The sequence below is a fragment of the Onychostruthus taczanowskii genome, unplaced genomic scaffold (genome assembly GCF_017590055.1).
Source record: "Onychostruthus taczanowskii isolate IOZ18803 unplaced genomic scaffold, ASM1759005v1 scaffold90, whole genome shotgun sequence".
Lineage (NCBI taxonomy): Eukaryota > Metazoa > Chordata > Aves > Passeriformes > Passeridae > Onychostruthus > Onychostruthus taczanowskii.
In genome coordinates this window covers 2,054,136-2,074,606 of record NW_024506994.1, presented here as the reverse complement: position 1 = coordinate 2,074,606, position 20,471 = coordinate 2,054,136, and the positions used below count along the sequence as shown (strand labels likewise).

The window sequence follows — 20,471 nt, the reverse complement described above, 5'->3', positions numbered from 1 at the left end:
GCTCTGCTGCATTGTTTGAAGGACAGACATCAAATGCTCTCCTGAGTATTTGGAGCCTCAAATCCCACATTTTAGTTCTCTTGCATTGCATCTGCTAATTAACAAAAGAATTCTGGGCACTTGGTGACCCTTGTTGCTGCCTAAGGCTGTGTCCCCAGGAGGCAAACATGTGTTTCCTCCTGACTTTACAGACTGGGTTGGGCAGGAGCCAAGGGATTACACAGAGTCCTCTGGGTGGAATGGAGAAAAGACCTCAAAGTTTAACCAGCAAAAAGGTATGGCATCCACTGGGAAAAAAGCTGGTTGGGTGTTGGTTCACCAGCCTTATTATTAAAGCACCTAGCACAGTTTAGTTTGTGTAGGATTGAGATTTTTTTGTGTGTGCCTAAGTGTGACTCAATGATTATTTATAACATAAGTTACACTCCCAAAAAAAACCCAAAACCCAAAAAACCCCAAAAAACCCCATATTCTGGAAGGTTTTAATTGCAGTTCTGAAAAGAGATGGAGAATGAGAAGTGCAAAATCCCTTGTCATGAATATGAAGAGAAATGACCTGGGAAAATAGGTATATTTTTCCCTTTCCCTGTAATACTTCTTATGTAGCCCTGCTCTGATTCAGAGTGAATCACGATGGTCTGTTTGTGTGTATGCAAACATTTGTGTTTAAACACACACAGGCACTGCCCTCACAACTGTTTTTGGGAGCATTTCATCATCTTATCCTCTTATCTTCCAAATATTAGCATTTAATGAAATACACATTTCCTTCATTTATCTTGAGCCTATTCCAAGGCCAGCAAATACCAGAACCTCAAATGTTATGACAGAATAGATTCTTTATTGGTTTGTTTTCTTTTCATTCTTTCTGTTTTCACTGTGATTTTTTTTTTTTAAAGATTATAGACCCTTATGTTCCAGCTCTAGGAACCTGGCTTCCAACTGAGGTACACAAATATGTCCAAAAAAATGTCCCTAAGACCCATCCAATACAGACAGCTGTGCAGCAAACAGGAAATTGAGGAAGTCAGGTTCATCAGAAACACAGGATTTCCTTCGTGGATGTTTCAGATAAAGCATCTTTAATTTTTCCATGCTGGATCAGTGCTGTAAAAGAGCCGCAAGAAAAGCAAGGGAATTTTCGCCCTGTTCTTTGATGTCAGGGATGTAAAAGTATAACTGAAAGATGAGTTCTTGTGGGAACCACCACACCTTGGCTGTGTTGATGTGGCCTCTTCCAAGAAAACTCTTGTTTGTCTGTCAGTGTCCCAGGCTGGCAGGACAGGAGGCAGCTCTGAAGCAGGAGCTGTGTCACTGTCACTGTCACTGACACACAAAGCAGCACTGCTAAAGATGTCCTGGCAAGTGAATTTTGAGGAGAGGTCCCAGATAGTAAAAATGGAACCATAGAAAGGTTTAGGTAGGAAGGGACTTTTAAGATCAGCTCTTTCCACCTCCTGCCATGGGCAGGGACACCTTTCCCTATCCCAGGTTGTTCCAAGCCCCATCCAACCTGGCCTTGGAGACTTCCAGGGATCCAGGGGCAGCCACAGCTTCTCTGGGCAACCTGTCCCAGGGCCTCAGCATCCTCACAGTAAGGAAGTCGCTTGATTACCCTGTGAAATGAGGATAATTCTTATTTTTCCTTCCACTCACTAGTTTGTAATGACTCAATATTTCAGAGTAGGGAACTACAGAATTGTCTATGTGGCAGTGGTCTGGTATGATTCCAAATTAGCTTGAGTCCCCTGTGAACCACTGGGAAAAATTACAAACTGTTAATTATCAGTGTTCCTGTGGCATTACTAAGTCAGGCAAGAATTTAGATGTTGCCTCTGTGACCTTAGCTGGCCTTGCTCTCCTCTTCTTCATCTTTTAAATTTTGACAGTCTTTCTCTGCTTTGACAGTTTTTGTGATCACAATAAGAAGCAAGCAATTTTGACTCATTTGGCCCAAAGTGTAATTGCTCTGGGCATGGCTCAGGGCTGTGTGCTACCACATGTTTGAATAATAGAGAAGGCTGTGGGGGGACCTTATTTTGGCCTTTCGGTACTTAAAGGAATCTTTTAAGAAAAATGGAGGCAGATAATTCAGCAGGTCCTGCTGCAATAGGACAAGGTTTTAAATTAGAAGGTGTTCAACTTAGATTAGATACAAGGGAGAAGTTTTTACAATGAGGGTGATGAAACACTGGCATAAGGTTGCCCAGAGAGATGGTGGCTGCTTCAATCCTGGAAACATTCAAGGGCAGATTGGACAGGGCCCTAGTGTAGGTGGTCTCTGGGTGATGTTCTTTAGCCATGGGGGTGGAGAGGCCCTGGCCAAGCTTGCCCACAGAAGCTGTGGCTGCCCCTGGATCCCTGGAAGTGTCCAAGGCCAGGCTGGATGGGAATTGGAGCAACCTGGGAGAGTGGAAGGTGTCCCTGCCCATAGCAGGGGGTGGAATGGGATGATCTTCAATGTCCCTTCTAATCCCAAGCATTCCAGGGTTCTATGATACTATGACATGATCACCAAAAATCAGCGGGAAGTTCACAACTATCCATCCCAGTTTTAACCATATTGCTTTCAGGACAATGACTTAATAGAACATTTTAACTTAATGAAGTTAAAGTGTGCAGCAACCTCGGGCCAAGAGGTTGCTGCACGCAAAAGCTGCATTTCACAAAATAATTACTGAGACAAAACATGCAAAATCTTCATTTATAAAGCATAGCTTTGATATAGATGTCATCACTTTACCAAAGTTCAAAGCACATGTGGTTGACACTATGTACACCATGGGGTTTTCAGGATACATAGCATGAGTACATTATAACGCTTAGTTAAAATAATTAGTTAAAAAGAACATATTAATTTCTGAGTGAATTTTTGGAGAAACAGCTCAGTGCTTTGGAAAAAAAGTTATTAACTGACATTGTGTGTAAGAAGCTGGAAAAGAAATATTTTCATCTGGGGTAGTTATGTTGAATACTCAGTTTTAGATCACCCCAAGAACATGTTTATTATCTTAACATGTACACATTTATATTCATTTCAATATACAAATATATAAATATGCTTTGATAAATATAAATATATCTATGAATATATGTGATTATAAAATCATTCTATATACTCCAGCTGCTGGGATAAGAGACACCAAATCAGTGAGAGCTACCACAGCACCATAAGGTGCTTTTGAAGAACTTTTCAGTGAAAAGGTGTGGTTTTTTTTCCTTTGTTTTTTTTTTGTTTTTTTTTTTTTTTTTTTTTTTTTTTTTTTTTTTTGTTTTTTTTTTTTTTTTTCCTCTCTTTTAAGCATGCTAAATTAACAACAGCACCTCATCTTTTCTTAGAAAATGAGTTGTCAAGACAAGGTAACCTTGCCACTTCAATTTGCCTCACAATGGAAGTCATGGACCTGTGCAATATATTGGACTTCAGTGTCCTTGCCCTTTTTTTTTTCCTTTGTCTTTCCTGTTCTTTTTTTTTTTTTTTTCAAATACTTTGGCATAGATCTTTCTTAAGAGACCAATATAGAATTTAACTTCTGTGTTTGACAAGTTAATTGGCCAAGGTTTAAAACCATCAGTTATGCAATAAAACTGTATGTAATTAATTAAGATTATATTCTGTCGGGCTCTGTTCCTGAAACATCCTCCTACTCACTAATAAACTTTGTTCCTGCGGTGGTTTTTCTGAAATTAATAAGCACATTGCAAAACCAGGGTAAGCTTTTCCTATTGTCTGCTTCCCATGCTCACCAGGATGCAACAGTTACTGGACTGAAAATGAAGGCACATCCCTATAGGGTCCATATTGCAAGAACAATATTTTATTCTCTTCTCTGGGATTTACAGAATCACAGAATCCTTTAGGTTGGAAAAGTCCTCTGAGGTCATCAAGTCCAATCACTAAAGACTGCCAAGTCTACCACTAAACCGTGTCCCAAACACTGAACACTTCCAAGGATGGTGATTCCACAACTCCTGGCTGGCCTTTTCCAATGCCTCACCACCTTTTTGGTGAAGAAATTGTTCCTCAGACAGATTACAGAATTAGCTTTTCAAAAGCACCAAGTATGTTCAAGGTTGCACCAAAAAATAAATATGAAAGAAATAGGAGATACAGCTCTATTGGATAAATAGTTGGAAAGAATACTTGGCAAAAATTTCCCTAATAGCTGTGAGAGTCCTTGGCTCTTCTTGGAGCTCCGGATCCAGCTCGTTATAAATTAATTAAATTTTCTGTCCATGTCTTACTCTGAGGATTGACCACAATTAAAAGCACAACTCACATTGGAGCAGGGCTGGGCTATCCCTGGTCTCTGTGCCTTAGGAAATGGACACGACTGCTTTCTTTTCTGGAGGGCGAGCTGTGAGATAAAGTCACAGCAGGATGTGTCAGGAATGAAGCCAGGCTGACCTGTTCTTGCTGTGGGATGGAGGAATAGGCTGTGCCGCTTGTTGAGGACTTTTCCAGTTCTTTGAATAAAGATCTGGATTAGAAGGTACCTTACAGATCAGTTCCAACACCTGCCATGGACAGGGACACCTTCCACTAGCCCAGGTTGCTCCAAACCCTGTCCAATCTTAACCTTGGGGACTTCCAGAGATGGGACAGCCACAGCTTCTCTGGCCAGCCTGTGCCAGGGTCTCACCAGCCTCTAAATAATTTCTTCCTAACATCTAATCTAAATCTACTCTTTTTAATTTTAGAGCCATTTCCCCTTGTCCTATCTCTGTATGCCCTTGTAAAAATTACTTCTCCTAATCCCCTTTTTGATACTGGAAGGCTGTTATTAGCTTTCCCTGAAAGTTATTACAAGTTATTAGAGCTGTAAGTAGAATCAGTTAAAATAATTTTTTTCATTGCAGGAAAATGATATGATGTCCCCCTTACTCTTTGAAACCACTGAGTAAGACATCTAAATCAGCTTTAGAGAAACTATTCTGCCCAGCTCCCTCTGCAACCAGCTTCAAGTTGTTGCTTTGCATCCTTGTGCATGGAGGGAAATCTACTTTCTCCTTTCCCTCTCTGGACCCCAAGGGTACAAACTTCCTCAGCCATTCAAATGTGTGTCTGAAGGAAAGAGGAAGACCAATGGAAGTCAGTGACTACACATAACAAAAAACATTCCTTGCTCTTGGAAAGGCTAAGTGTCTCTGGAAGAGAGACTGACTACACGTATGCCTGAAGAGCACTCCAAAGAAAAGAATCCCAAACCAGTCAGAGATGAAATACAAGTGCAGGGCTGCCTACAACAGCAGGAAGTTTCCTGCCTGCAGACAGGAATCCTACAGAACTCCAGAAGTGGCTTAAAAAATCAGATTCAAATTTTAGTGTGTTTTTAGTATAATGTTGGAGGCAGTGGTTGCTTTGGGAGGAATAATTGGCATTTATAGACTGACTTTTCTCATACCCTGTTTTCCAAAGCAACAATTAATTCAGGATAGTTTGACCTGAAGGTAAAACAAATTCCTGTACTATTGGTTTATGTATCCTGTCTCACGCAATCTTTTAGCCATTCAAACCATTAGTGGCAAAGTGTTCCAGAATTTGTGTGAATGACAACTGCATGAGGTGATCCTTAGGAATTCTGATTGATAGCAAGTACCTCCATATATTATTGAAGACTGAACAAGTCACTTGTGTTCTTGAACATTTTCCAGTTTTGGATATTTTCTGGTTGTTTTTTTTGGTTTTTTTTTTTTTTTTTTTTTAACTGTTCTCTGTAATGTGAGTGTGGGTCCCCATTCAGTAGAAATCATTATAGAATTTTGTTTGTTAACTTTTACAGATTTTATGTAGATGTTGTTTTCAAATAAGCCCTTTGTAACCAATAACTCTTCATTGCAACCCTGGAAGGCTCACAAGTTATGGGATGCTGATTTAGGCAAGTGGGTTGGTGGGAAAAAGTCAATAATAACACCAATAAAAAAGCCATATTTCTGATCAAAGCAGCAAGTACTTGAATAAAGATTATATTAAAAAGAGAAAAATGTAGAGGTCTTGTTAAAACCTTTGGGTTAGTGTCCAGTTATGTGGATTTTCCCTCTAGTGCTTATTCTGGCATTCATTAAACCCTGATAAGTTACATAGAAACACTTGAAAGAATGATTAGAAATGCTATGTGTGAATAATAGAATTGCTTAAAGGGAAATGGAAATTCTTAAAGGGAAATGCATACTGACATGGAAAGTGAACTTGTGCAATTTTCTCATTGTCCAGGGTTATTATCTTATTCTTCTTATTTTGAGGGTGTTGAATTTGTATCGTTTTATATTCACAGTTTGGGAGCTGCTTAAGGGAATGATATTGCTGCAGTGGGATTCATATGTGCTGAAGTCTTTTCAAAAAGCAAAGTGTTTTTCAAGTGTCTTTCTTTGAGAGGCTGAGGCTCAAGTTTGGAGAGGAAAGGAATAAAAAAAGAAAAATTCCAAACCAACACAGAGGTTTGCTCTCCATCTTCTTGTGCTTTCTGGGTGAAAGCCCTCATAATTCAGTTTCAGGTGTATTTTCACAGGTGTTCCTTGGTAAATAGGTTCAACAGAGTCCATCTTTGCATGGAAATTAACATCTTGCCAACAAGAATGACAAGGGAGCCCTTTGTGTTGCAGGAAATGATGCAGCCAGCACCTTCAGGAGGCTTTTTGCTTGAGTAAAGTTTTATTTCTGGTTTACTTGGTGTTGCTATTTAACCAACCAGAGTGCAATGGCAATGGAGGTTAAACCAAAATTAACTTGTTTCCATGAGAACATGCTCTATTCCTTTGCTCTGCTCTTCATGTTACAGTAAAAATATATCAGCACTGTGGCAGAGGAGAGCAGAGCTGATGCTGTGGTTGAATTAGGAAGTCAAGCTATAAAATCCCTAATCTAAACTGTGGGATAATGAGATGTGAGAGGATTTTTTGAGGTCCACTTCTGATCACATCATGTTTGTTTAGTAAGAGGGGAGTGTTTTCACTGAGATAAAGGCTTAGATTTCTTTGAGGAGTTTCAAAACCAACTTTCAATACTTTAAGCCACAGTGATTTAATGGGACATGGGAAAGCATTTTTTAAGCCATTCTGAGGTTTTGTGTTCTACATGAGCTATATGTGGGTATAACACTGACATGCCTTTCCTTGCCAATGTTATCCAGTGGAATTTCAGAAGTATTTTTCCCTTGTATTTTCTTTTTCAACAGTAGAGTCAAAAAAATCTCAGTCAGAGGACTAAACCCTGCACCTCTGATCTTAATGTCTGTGTTGACAAAACTCTCAAAGAAGGTTCTGTGGAGAAACTCAGGATGCAGTGATCTCCCAGATCCATACACCTTTCACCGCAGAGTGAGCACAGAGGTAGATGCTGGCAGAGTAGAAATACCTGAGGTCACCCACTGACAACAGGTCCACGGGTCCTTCATGGCCTGCAAAGATTTCAAGCAAACTGAGGCTCAGAGAATCACATGTGCTCTGAAAACTGGTTTTGCCTTATTTCTAGGACCTGTAATTCCTGGTTTATTGCTGCTGTGGGCTTTGGGTCAGGTGTTGCACTGTGCCAAGGAGAAGGTGTAGATGCATTCTGAATATGATGCATAGGGTTGCAAGAGCTTGCTTTTCCAAAGAGACATTCAGGGTAAACTCAAAAGATTCATCATGCCTGCCTGAAAAAATCTCTCTCCTCCCTAAAATTGTTGTCTTAAATGCATACATTTCCTGTGCAGTATGTTGATTTATCTCAGCTCAAGAAGCCATGCTCAGGCTCAGACACTCATGTCAAAACACACAAATGTATAAACTAGATAAAAAGCCAGACCTAGGAGAAAGCATTGCATGTGGACTATATGCCATGGAGATGGGGATCTTCTCTGAATTGGTTTTGTAATAGTCCATCATAATCTTGCTGGTGAAAATGTAGTACTGCAAAACCATGGCCTTCTGAGTATGGCACAAGATATTAGGGTTGGATTTTCTGGTAAGATCTGGAAGAGAGAGAGAATCACTTCTTTCTGACTGAAAGGGGGGAGGTTTATATTAGATATTAGGACAAAATTTTTCTCTGAGAGGGGGGTCAGACCCTGGCACAGGTTGCCCAGAAAAGCTGTGGCTGCCCCTGGATCCCTGGATGTGTCCAAGGCCAGGTTGGATGGGGCTTGAAGCACATGGGATAGTGGAAGGTGTCCCTGCTCATGGCAGGGGATTGGAACGAAATCTTCTTTAAGGGCCCTCCCTGCCCAAATTGGGCTGTGACTCCATGATTTTACTGTTATCACTTCCCCCCCCCCCCCCAACTGCTGGGCTAATTCAGTATCAAATTTTAGGTAGATTGGGCTATTTTAGCAATGCATTGAGCTGATTGGTGAAAACTACATAAAGCTCCTTCTGTTGCAAACACATTTATGCAAAAATTGAGCAGTATTAAGCAATTATATTCTGCATTTTGTAAAACCAATACCCCTCTTAGTTTTTCTGTAAAAAATATTTTAACCTTAACCTTAAATGCCTTAAATGCACATCTTAAATGTGTATTTTAGCTGAATGTACACATTGTGCGTTATGCGTTTGTAATACCTGAAATAAAATGTGCATATATATATATATATATATATATATATATTTGATTGCATTATAATAATAAATAGTAGATGTCTAACAGGATTCTGCTTCCTTTGGTGTACAGATCATGGAATAGTGGAGCTGTCACTTCCTTTCTTCCTGCTGCCACAATCCTTTTGGCCACCGTCACCCACCCGCAGTCCAGTGATCTAAAAAACAAGGACTGGCAGTGACAAAGCATCAGAGGGAAGCCAAAATCCGTGTGGCATGTGACATAGAGAAAAGGTCACATTGCCCTGCATCAGCCTTCTCTTAAGTCAAGTTAATTAATGGTTCTTTTTTTTTAATAATTCAACTGGATGGGCCTCCAGGCAAAGCGCTATTTGTAATGGCACTGTGCTCTGGAGTCACCCAGCCTGGCGCTGGCTGTGCCCCTGCATGTCCCCACATCTTCAGGCCAGGAGGCATCAGCTCAATGCTCCACTCACTTTTCAGGTGTGTGTATTGCTCCCAAGTCACCTGACAAAGGGTAATAACGAGCCTGATCTAGGTGGCTTGCCACTGAAAATCCAAGCACTGGCATGAGCACTATGGATGGGAGATGCAAAGAAAGTCTCAAATGAGAAGCCACAAAAAATTCAGCCTTCTCTGTTCTGCATGTGCAAAGGACTCCTGTTCACAAAAGAAAAAGAATCAGCTCAAAATGGGAAGGGAGATTGAAACAAAGAGGCAAAATATGTTCCTGGTCCTTGCTGAAGGCAGGTCTCTGACTGAGCAGCAGTGTCTGCCTCTTTCCTTATCTTTATCACCACCCTGGCTGGGGGGTGGTTCATGATATGGTTTACTGGGCATGCTAGTGTTTGGTTGAAGGTTGGACTTGATGATCCTGGAGGTCTTTTCCAGCCTGAACAGTTCTATGACTCTACGATTCTACGAGACTGTGATGTGTTTGTGTCCCTTTCCCTGTGTGCTGTGCACAGGTGCTGTTGGCTCAGGTGGTGTCCCTGACACTGGACCTACTTGGGTTCCTTCTGAGGAGCCTGACCTCACGTTCTTGTTATCCTGCTCTGTGTGGGTACATTCCCACACAGCCCCAGCCTGTGCTTCTGACTCATCCCAGCACTGAAGGAGTCTGCTGTAGGTCAGCAGTGGTGGAATCTGCTGTGGGTCAGCCCTGAGGGTTTTGCTGACATTCACAGTTCTCATCCAAGTCAAGGGCACATGACAGGGAGTCATCTCCAAAAACCAATGGTGATAGAGTTCTGGTGGTGTAGCCACTCCTCACCTATTCCCACTCTTTCTCTTGCGTTTGCTTGGTGTGTCTGTCAAAGGATTTACTTAGCTTTTTTGTGATTGTGACACATTTCTTAGGGACACATTTTTTATCCACTCTTTGCCAGAGTATCTGGGTTAGAGAGATGCTCGTGCGTGTTGAGCTGATTTGGTGGCACCACCAAACACCAGGCTATTTCCCACCCTTATATGTGGCCAGAACCTCATTGAACTCATAGATTAGGACTGGCTGTTGAAGACCAGAGTTCAGTCCATCTGCACCAACCCACAGAGACACAAGCTGACTAGAGACAGGAAATCATTCCCATTTGCTCCTGGGGTGACTCCAGTCTTCCCAAGCCCATCCTTCTTGTATTAATTAAGGTTGCAGTGGGTAGGTAGGTTTCTCCTCAGCTGTTGTCAATCTATTGCCTATTTCCAGCAGGGAAATAACAGCCAGGAGGTGACTAAGTTGTCCCTTCCTTCTCTTCCTCTCAAGTTCAAAGTCTGCTCTTGCAATATACAGAAGGCGCACACCAACAACTTGGTTTCCTGCCCCACTAAGAGTGATATTAATAATAACCATAAATGTTTGGGGTTTTTTCCTTTTAAATATTTTTCTAGTACAAGAGAATGTCAGTGTTCTAGTGGAGGGTGTCCCTGCCCATAGCAGGGGCTGGAGCTAGACAATATTTAAAGGTCCCTTCAACCCAAACCAGTGTGACTGAACTTCCAAAGGGTGATGATGTTCAACAGCCTTCAACAATGCCAAAAGAAGGCCAAATATTTCACATAACATCTGCTTGGTCTTTTCCTCTGGGTGTGAACTCTTCTCTCAAACAGGCCCAGAAATAATCTGGGTTGCAGGTTTCTCTGTCCATTTCCTTAGGCTTGGGATACCTGACCTGGGATACACCTGACTGATGTGGTCTCTGCCCTCTGTTAAATTTTTCAGGTAAAATTGTGGACACAGGAGCACTCTGCAGGGGCAGAGGTTCATGTGGACAGGGGTGATGTCCATGTCAAGCTAAATAAAATGACACAGAGGTGCAATCCACTGCCCTGCCAACATGTTTACCACAGCCCCTCACATGCTTTAGTTCTGGCCAATATCCTCCCAAAAAATTTTTGTGTCCTTGGGTGCAGTTTAGGAGTTTGTGTTTGCCAAGGAACATTCCCAGCTGGTCTGGTGAATGAATCCATCCTGTTTTTGAAGCTGAGCTGGTTTAGAAGATGAATGCAACCAGATCATGTCAGTTGGCCTTGGTGTCTGGGAATACTCCTGGGCACATTTAATTTACTGGTGAAGATGTAGCCAGAATATCTCTTCAGGACCATCCATTACTTAAATATCTGTGTTGAAGCTGATTTTTTTTTTTTTATTAGTCTGATTGTGTCCCACTGCCTCTGGTTTTAAAGATCTTATTTTTCCCTTTTGGCTGCTGTAATTAATCTGGGATGTGATCTGCTGTCTTCATCAATACATGGTGTGTGGATTTACTCAGTTTTCAAACATGCTCACATTTCAAGAGCTGCTGTTTCTTTTTCATTTTCCAATTCTGAGGTGATTAAGCAACTTTGACTATAGTGAATTAAAAGTCATCCTTTCTCTTGTGCAGTTTATATGTTAGGCTTTTTTTTTTACCAGTTTTTGTTATTTTTTGCCATTTTAGGGTATCTCATCTATATTTAGATAGTCAGCAAAGTCTTGCTGACTCTGTTTGAGTATGGAGAGCTGGTAAAGAAAAATCTGATGATGGCAACCTCATTTTTGGCTTTATCAATGCCTCCCATGCTTCTGAGTGGCTTGAAATTGAACATATCCTCAACCCTGGAAGTGTTTAAGGTCAAGTTGGACTGGGTTTTGAACAACCTGGTCTAGTGCAAAGCATCCCTGCTTATGGCCAACTCTTAGTGTGGCTATTTATATAATCATTAAAATCCCTTTTGCTCCAGACCAGATTTGTTGCATTCAAACTGGGATGGTCACAAATCACATTAAGACTCAGACAGTTCCTAGACACAGTTTTGGTCAGTGCTATCTGACCTAGACAAAAAAAGAAACATGCCAAACATTGCTCTAAGAATGTAAAATATTTGTGATTGAGTACTTGGTCTTAAGGCATAAACCTTCATAAGTGTGGACATAGCCTCAGTGTACCTCTTTTAAAGACTAATGAAAAATGTCTGTGGCCCACTGTGTCCCAGAAGGTGGAAAATGTATGATTCAAGCTTTTGACACTTTTGATTATGGACAGCATGTTTAACATGCTATCCCTGCCCAAATCCTAGACAAAGAAAAGTCCCTGTGGCAGTTCAGATGTTTATGCTGGTTTTTTTCTGTTCGTTATGAAAGAAATTGAGCCCACCAAGATCTCAGACATTGTTCCTGGCTTGCATATTCATAGCTAAGTTCTGAGGTGTTCTGACCCTCTTCAGTCCACACTGGCATTACTAATGTTGAGAGGTATTACCCCTTCTATAAGGGAAGTTTAGTCTCTGTGAGTAGGACTGAGAGGTTACTGTTCCCTTCAAATCCTTCTTATTGATCTCTCAAATATGGAATAAAAACAAGAACATTGGCAAAATAAACCCTGAGGAAGCAAAAGACAGGACCGAGTGATGCCTTCTGGTTCTTTCAGTGATTTGTGCTGCTTAGAACAGGGAGGAGAAAAATGTGGAGAATACAGGAGATTCTTGGGCAGTGTTCAAATTGTTAATTTTCATTGGTGCTGCTTGATCAAATTGTAGATAAGGGTAGAGCCAGAACTATTCTGGTTCACAACATACTCTATGCAGAGACTTCTTCCATAAGGTGCCTTTATTCTCCTCTTAAATGTTTTTTCACTTGCTATTGACAGAATTACGATCTCAGTTTTAGTGGTTGTTCCCAAAGTTATTGTGTATGATTTGGTATTACCTGAGAAGATATTAACTACCTGGGCTTGAATTATATGAAGAATCGGATTATTAAACTGGACTGTAGGTGTCAGGTCCTTGGAAATCCTTATTTCCAGCAGCAGGAGGAGGTGAATTGCCATGCTGGAATTGGAGGTTGGATCTGGTGTAGGTCTCTGTAGGGCCCAGCTCCTAAAAGGTAAATGTCCCTTTCTCCTCCTGCTCTCTTCCTTCCTCTAAGCCATCTGAGGAGGATCTCACTGACAGCTTTTTGGAGCATAGCAAATGGGAGTCCCACCTCCACAGCCCCCCCAGCCACAGCACCATCCATGCAGATAATCTTAACCCGTTCTCGCTCCAGACTGGCACTGTCAGTTTGCACAAACCATCAGGATAATAATCTCTAAACAGTCATGGAAGCACTGCTTTGGTGAAACACGGGGTATTGATCTCCCCTGATCATCCTGTTTGCTCCTGGGGTGGCTGGAAGTGCCTGGAGGTGAGATGTGGATGTGGTGCCTCTGAGATGTCGTGGGGGCTGTGATGGCACAGACCTGATCAACGTCCACATGTCCCTCGGATGCCTGCTGGATGCTCCTGCAAAGGTCAGGCATCTCTAGAGCTCTCCCAGAAGGATTTTAATGGAGTGAGCTGCTAGCTTTTATCCTTCCTCATAATTTCATGAGGCAGAATCCCCCCTCCCCCAGGCAAGCAGCCAGCCTGCCACCAGCTATTCCCTTTAAAATTATGATGAAGCTTGAAATAAAACACAGCCACAGACTGAACCCACTAACCCTCAGTCCAAAGGTATTAAGGCTGCTGGTTGATAGAGACAATATCTAGTTCTTGGAAATGTTTTGCTTCTAGCACCCCTGGATGATTAGGAAGAGAGGACTTGGCGAAAAAGATAATGATTCTGTATTTGCTGAGGAAATGACAAGTGCAATTAGAATTGCCAACTGAGTTGTGATCAAAATTCTGATTAATTACTTACTGCTATTTCACAGAGAAGAAATTAGTGCGTATCTAATTGGCGTTACTGAAATGTATTCTGTGCCTTGCTTGCATAAATTAAATGTAAAGAACAAATCTACTGCGTGTCCGTGAGAGAGAGAGAAAGAGATGGAGCAAAAGTGAGTGCATGGTACTGGGCAAGATCCTCAGGTGATGCAAATCAGGGCTGCTCTGGTGAAATCCCTGGATGGTGAGGCTCAGACCCAGGATGCTAAAAGAGGCACTTTGATTTGGGTTTTTACTGGGGGTCTGTGCTGTAAGAAAAGTAGAGGTCAGGCTGGAGGATCACAGCAGCCTTTCTTCCAGTCTTATCAAATCTCACTTTATCAAAACCAGTCACAGCAGTATGAAATCCTATTTTCAGCTTGTGATACCACGGCACCAACCCCCACCATACCATCAGAGACTCGCTATCGTATGATTTTTGTTTGCTTATTTATTTCAATTTCAGCTCTGCACATGCTCCAGGCACATATACAATAATGGCAATTACACATTGTACAAAGCACATCAATAATTTTAGTATGAAAGAGAAGGAAAAGGCAGAGATTCGAGTGCTTTAATCGGCAGGACCACATTATGTCAATGAAGCAGGGACACGGAGGACTGATTAGATAAATTCCCCCTTGCAGTTCCAGCACTGAAGTGCCCACCATGTTCTGAAAATTAAATGCATGCATTAAAAATGTATCTGCATTTATTTTCCCTCTGGTGGTTTTTTTTTTTGGTTTTTCTAACAAACAGAATCTTGTGGAAAAGAAAAAAACATCCCTAGATGGGAGCTTTGGTGGTGCATTTGCTATTTTTCTCTTAAAGGGAGGCAACTTGGTACCTTGATAGAGAAGGCTGTGTCAGTGGGGATGAGATGAGCTTCCTCCTCCTCCCTGCTCCCCTCAATTAACTTTTATTCTACAAGGTGAAACAGGAGAAAAGTTGCAGAAGTGGGGAAGCAAAGAGACCCTGTGGTTTTGCTAATATGTAGAACTGTTAATTTGAAAGAAGTTATTTTCCTAAACAGGGATCTAACTTCTTGCATACTCTAAATGTAGCTGCACTGAATTTAAAGGGTCATTTCATGAATCCCCAAAACTATGATGAAATCCAGCAGCCCTATTAATTACCTTGCAGCTTCTTGCTATTATCCTCATCTTCCCTTGCCTTTGGCCTATCCTCATTACAGTGGCATGGAAATATATGTCCAAACTACAAAATATTCTTTTTTTTTAACTTTTTTATTTCCCATTCTTTCCAAAATGACCTGGTGTCCTGCTTCTTAAACAAATATTTCACTTCCCCCAATTGAGTCTGAAAGGGCACAGCCATCACCAGCCAGCTGTAATGTCCTTTCTTTTTCTGTCTTCCTTTCTCTCTCTCTCTTATCTCCGTGATCTTCTCTTCCCTGCTCCCTCCCCCCAGACAGCTTTATTAAATTCAGACCTCTACTTCTGAGGCCTCTCTGTCTGAGCTCCTGCTCCTGTGAGACACAGCGAAATGAAAAAAAAAAAGTCAAGATTCCCTTATATTCCTCCTCTCCTCAATGTCCTTGGCAGCACAGGGATGCTTCCCACAGCACATGCTTCTGGCTGGACGTTCAGGTTACTGTCTGTAGTGCTGCCAGCATTATTTACTATTTTGGGACCCCAGGGAAACACAACATGCAAGAAAATGTGGATCCATTTTTGACAACTGACAACACATGCTTGACATAAAGTACCACCCTTTTGGGAAGGATTTGAGTTGGAAAGAGGAATTACATGTAAAGAGAATTTCTGTGGCTTTCATGGGGGGTGGTTGTAGCCCAGATTGTCATGATAAGGCAATACAGGTTTGGAAATGGCTTGCACCAGTCTTCTGCCTGCTGGATTAGCCTTGGTACTTAGCTCTGAATACTTTGTGTACTCTGACTCTGGAATGAGCCTCTCCATCCTAGTGGGATACAAACACAATCTACAAATATTCAGCCTTCTGTCCCTCTGACTGCCACATGAGGCTTGTGAAAACTGAACTAACACTGCCAGATGGGCTCTTTGAAGGCTCTCCAAAGCATCTCGACTCTTCATGGCGCTGGAAGACACTCCCTGATGGCACAGACCAGCAGAAATTCTTGTGGAGATTCCTGCTGACAGCTTTTTAACTGGTGTGTCCAGAAAATTAATTCTGTTCTGATATTTTTGATGCTATGGAATAAACAAGTAAAAATCATGCTTGGGCTTGTCTGATGGGCATGTCTGGCAATGCAGGTGTCATACCAAAAAAAAAACCAAAAAAAAACCCAGACCAAAATTGTCCATGCTGACAATTCTCTTCTTAAAAGTTAGATGATGTAAACTATTATACATGAAGGGCATCCTTTAAATTCCAGCAGGGTGCCTGAGCTAAGAAGCCTTGGAGAATCCTGAATCGTTCTACCTATCTAACACAGTATCAGTGCTTTTTTTTTTTTTTTTTTTTTTTTTTTTTTTTTTTTTTTTTTTTTTTCTTTTTTTTCCTGGTGTTAAAACACTAAAAAATCTTAAAGAAACAAATCTGCCTAATGCACATCACTGATTTCCTGTGCATAGATAATATTTTCTCACCTGACAGTTTTGATGAGTTTTTGAAGAAATTGAATATTTTTATACTTAGCCCCATAATGACTGCAATGATAAATAAACACATAATGCCCCAACACCAAGAGTCTCAAAAATATTATCAACTGTCATCGTTTAGGGCTTGAGCATAGGGTAAGTGCCCTCAATAACATTTATTTTCTATTTTCCACAATGATCTGGAGGATTGCCCAGTGCAGGAATGCAGCTCTGTAATTTTATTGTCAGATAGGGTCAAGACATCAGCTGTTTTACATTGGCCTCATGCTGTCATCAGCTAGACCACCTGAGGAAGTGACCTGCTGGGAATGCATTTTTACCATCCAAACAGGGACACCCAAACCTCTGCAAGCTCAACCACCAGAAATTACAGGGAAAAGCAGAGAACAAATGGGCTTCACTTTTACTTCCTTCTAACACAATGCAATGGGCTGTGACTTCTCTTTTCTGCTTCCCATTGCAGCTGGGGATGTTTTCAGACTAAACAAGTCCCTGAAACCTGAAACTTGGCCATCACTTATGGAAGTACCCTGTGCAGCATGGTTAATAAATAAAAAGTTAAGAAAAATATAAAGACAACCTTTCCACTATTAACAAAAGACTCTTCAAAGCTACTCTTTTGCTCTGGGCTTTTACAATAATAAGCTGAAAAAATACATTAGAGAGCAGACTCCTTTCTAGCCACTTCATATTTCATTTTGCCTCTCACTTGTCTATTTATTTTCACGTCTTTCCTGATTACTTCTCAATTGTAGAAAGACAACATTAGGCACAATGAGTTTTAAATATACTCCCTGGCCAAAATAACTCCAAGGGCTGTCTGAAATTTCAAACAGCTTGCTAGTAAATCTGGAATAAAATAAAAAGAAAGTGATCCTTACTACTTAGAGCAAGGCAATCAGGACTGGTGGGTGATTTCAGTGCTTCACCTTTACACTTTTTATTTGTCTCCACGGGCATCACACCACACAACCAGGATCAGTGTGACTCTGTCCTTCACTTTTATATGAACTTGAAGAACACTGTCTGGTAAAGTACAAGAGATGTTCAACCTCCAAATGTACTCCTTTCCTGTTGGAGCTGTCCAGAAGGCTTGGGATGGGACAAGGAACAGAACTTGGACTACCTAAAATAATCACATATGAGTATAAAAACTATTTGCAAAATCAATCTTCAAAGCTACTTCAAACCATCTTGAAAGCTTTTGAAGTTCTGAATGAACGTGTCATTGGGGTCACAGATCTTCTCCAAGTAATTTTCAACCCTGGCAGCTCCTCTGGACATTTTCTAACCTCGGCGTTTTGTCCTATGAAACCTAAAAGCCTAAAATGTAGATGTCTTATGATTTTTGATAAAGCCCTCGGAAGTCCAATGTAACTTTGTAGTTAGCCTTGCTCTGAGTAGAAGTTTGAAATATATGACACCTGGAAATCTCTTCTGACTGTTTTTTTTTTCTTCCAAGATTCATTATAGGCATGGTATTTTAGGACAATGCTGACAGACACATTTGATTTTTTGGAAGTGGTGTTTGAAAGCAGTGTAGTTCTGTTCCTGCATCCATGTTGGTTCCAGAGGTTAGAAATAATTTTTTGGGGTGTTGTTCTACTTGCTCAACTATTTTTGGATAAGTTCTCTAATTTTGGGTGTTCCAAGGTATTTTGCTGAGGGCTCCCTCTGTTTCCTGTGTGAGCTGCACTGTTCAGGAGCTGACAGAACCTTGGTTTTCAGGGGAAGTGCACCTTGCACACTTGGGAGTGGGACCTGGATGCCATGTCTTGATCATCAGAGCTACAAAAGCTAAATGCAGAGTTTGGTCTTTTTCAAGGTCTTCCTCAAAAATGTGTTTGTAGCTTGTTTATATCTCTGTCAGGGGTAGGGAGTTTCTTTCTAGTTTTCAGGTTGATGGTAGTGACTTCATCTCCCTTCTTTCTCTCTTTCCTCTCATTCAAAACTGGAGAAGATGGTTACCTAGAATTGTGTACAGAGATGTCATTGCCCCCTTATTTCAGAACAAGAACATGGATTGGCCTGGCTTTCCACAAGCCTCATTAGCAGCATCATTAGTGCTTGGGCTCATTTTACCCAGTGGCACTGGCACTTAGTGCTATGGTTTAATGGCAAGGTGGTGATTGGCCAAAGGTTGGACTTGATGATCTTGGAGATCTTTTCCAAACTTAATGATTTGGTGATTCTCTGATTCTAAAGACAGGCCTGCAGTCCAAAATATGTGTCTAGGTCCCACACATAGCCAGCAGAGACAGATACCTCCAGAAGTGATACAATCCATCCAAAGAAAAGCAGGAATGAATGACCCTCTAAAAGTCTCTTCTCTCCCCCTTTCTAATGATTATTTTCTGGATGAACAGCTTAGACCAGACAATTAGCTTAGACTAGATGCTTAACATTTAGGCAGCTGGAATTAATGTGATGAATCCCTTCTATGTGCTCAGATAATGACTGTAGCCTTTGTGTCTCAACTTTTAGCTCTGCAATATGTTTTCATAGGTGTTCAGATTCTGCACTGTGCTCTCAGATTAATTTCGACTCCCAAGGCTTAAAATACTTGCCTCCCATTACTGTTCATTGTCATAAATATGTCATGGCATAATATAGCTGTCTGTACCCATAATGAAATCCTTCTGCTTTAAGATTCAAGTCCACAGCTCATACAGGACTAATATTGCCGAAAATCACCCTAATAATGTCACAGGGACTCTTGAGCTTGTGAACCTTTCTGTTATCAGCACAGGTTCTTGGACTGAACCTCCAGCCAAGGCAGGTGCAAGTAAGATTTTAACATTTTTTATAACTTAGATGGGGAAAGAAAGAAAGAAAGAGAGAAAGAGAGAAAAAGAAAGAAAGAAAGAGAGAGAAAGAAAGAAAGAAAGAAAGAAAGAAAGAAAGAAAGAACTCTAAAGTGATATCTGTAATTACAATGTTCCCAAAAGAAATTGATATAACCTGCTAAGAAAATCCCTCACCTTTATTAGTTCTCCCAGATTCCTAATCAATTGCTTTCAAGGCCTTGATACTTTTTTTTTTTTTTTTTTTTTTTTTTTTTTTTTTTAAACAGAAGATGATCTTCTAATTTCCAACCTAAGCCTCCCTGGTTAAAATACTAATACTTTTATATTGTTATCTCTGTATTGTATATGGGAAACCAACCTTCCTTCATAACAATTGTTGTAAAACTTCTATAAACTAATTATATCTTTTACTATACTAACTGAAATGTTTGCAGTCTTTCTGAGCTGAAATTGTGATATATGAAATATGTTTTATTAAATGGCATTCCTGGGGAAAAAATGGATTTTGATAATAGGGCTTACAGGAAAAAAAAATGTACACAGACCAAAAATATTATAATTTCTCAGGGAAAGTTAAAAACTTAGTAAATGTTTGGTATTTAGTCAAAAATGTGTTATTTGTCACTGAAAAAGGGAGAAAATAGAACCAATGAAAGCTTTCGTTCTGCCTTGTCAACCTCTTTCATACAGAAATTATTGTAATTTTAAAGCTTATTTCTAACCCAAATACTTCCAGAAACTGCAGGTATTTGGCATGTTCCTTCTAGCCTGCTTCTAGTGGAAAATCACTCAGTCTCTTTGTGAGTCTGTTCCCAGAACCAAAGAACTGTTCTCATTGGGAAGAAATTATAATAATAATAATAATAGCAGTAAAGTGGAGTTCCCTGAAAATTTTATTTTGAGGCACTTCATTTCATGCCCTAACTTTATTTTTGCAGAAGAAAAGGATGATTTGTCTTTGCAGTGACTGCAGGCCAAGGAGGGAGAGCGAAGCTAAGAACCTCCCCATCCATAACAGCGATGGTCTGAATAGAGTTCAAGTTTATTTGACTAATTCTTTCACCACTTGTCAGAGAACATACTTTTGTTTGTGGTAACAAAACAAGCTCTTTCCTCCCCCGTTTCTCCTGCGAGTAGCACAAGCACTTGTGTGGAGCACAAATTACCGTAACCATTATGATGTTTGCTGTCAAACTCATTTATTTATGCAACTGCTGTGGAAAGGCCTGGGGCCCAAAAGCAACCCTGAAAGATTTCAGAGCCCTGGTGTGGGGTCATGAAAGGGAAAGTGAGGGGGAGGGAGAAGCCTCCACTGGTTATGAGAAAGGAACTGACACAGGAAATGGTCACATATGGCACAGATTTA

The 20,471-nt window shown here is 40.8% G+C and overlaps 1 protein-coding gene across 1 annotated transcript in view; it reads left to right on the top strand.

Annotated features, from left to right (window-relative positions):
• Positions 1-20,471, top strand: part of PKHD1 (PKHD1 ciliary IPT domain containing fibrocystin/polyductin) — a 237,622-nt gene that overhangs the window by 181,754 nt on the left and 35,397 nt on the right. The gene's annotated exons all lie outside the window — the stretch shown is intronic.